The sequence below is a fragment of the Schistocerca piceifrons genome, chromosome 9 (assembly GCF_021461385.2).
Source record: "Schistocerca piceifrons isolate TAMUIC-IGC-003096 chromosome 9, iqSchPice1.1, whole genome shotgun sequence".
NCBI lineage: Eukaryota > Metazoa > Arthropoda > Insecta > Orthoptera > Acrididae > Schistocerca > Schistocerca piceifrons.
Genome location: NC_060146.1, coordinates 41,354,265 through 41,355,025, shown reverse-complemented (window position 1 = coordinate 41,355,025; position 761 = coordinate 41,354,265).

The window sequence follows — 761 nt, the reverse complement described above, 5'->3', positions numbered from 1 at the left end:
CGACTTTCCTGCCGCTTATCGTAAAGTGCTGTCGCTGAGTGGTCCCGTCTCCCCCACCTTCTGTCCTACCGGCCCTTAAAACTTCCGGCAATCACGATTCCCAGTTTACCAGCTGCGCCCACTATATTCTGCATCTCAGGATTAAATTTTGCAGCATCATCTGACAGAGAAATGTTTGGAAATTATTGATAATTGGATAGATGTAAAGGAAAGTGGAAGAGCTTTCTTCGACGAGGTCGTTATATATCGTGTCCTAGTAGGCCTCATACCTCTGCCGCGTGATTCGAAATTGTCTATAACAAACCGAAGCACAGTGAACGTTTCACTGAATAGAGGAAGATGCAAAGTTTTGACACAGCTCCACCGTTATTTCTTTGAAGCAGCATGGCTATTGCCCCACAAATCATTTTGTGTGTTGGAATTTGCGCCAAGCTAATCCACTGTTCAAGTGCACCGTGCATTCCACAATCGGTTCAGCGAGAAGCCGCCACTGTACAGGCAGATTTATGAGTGGCAAACAAATTTGTTGGCAGTCGGCAGTCGGATTCATAAGCTAGTAGAAGAGATCTGTCGGCCACGGACGTCTGATGAAAATGTCGAGCGTATCCGAGACGCGTTTACACGGAGCCCTACGAAACCCACAAGATGGGCGGGCCAGGAATTTCAACTTTCTCCAGAAACAGTGTGGCGTGTTCTGAAGCCATGCCTGCATATGATGCCTTACAAGCTGCAGATACGTCCTGGCGATAACAGAAGATACG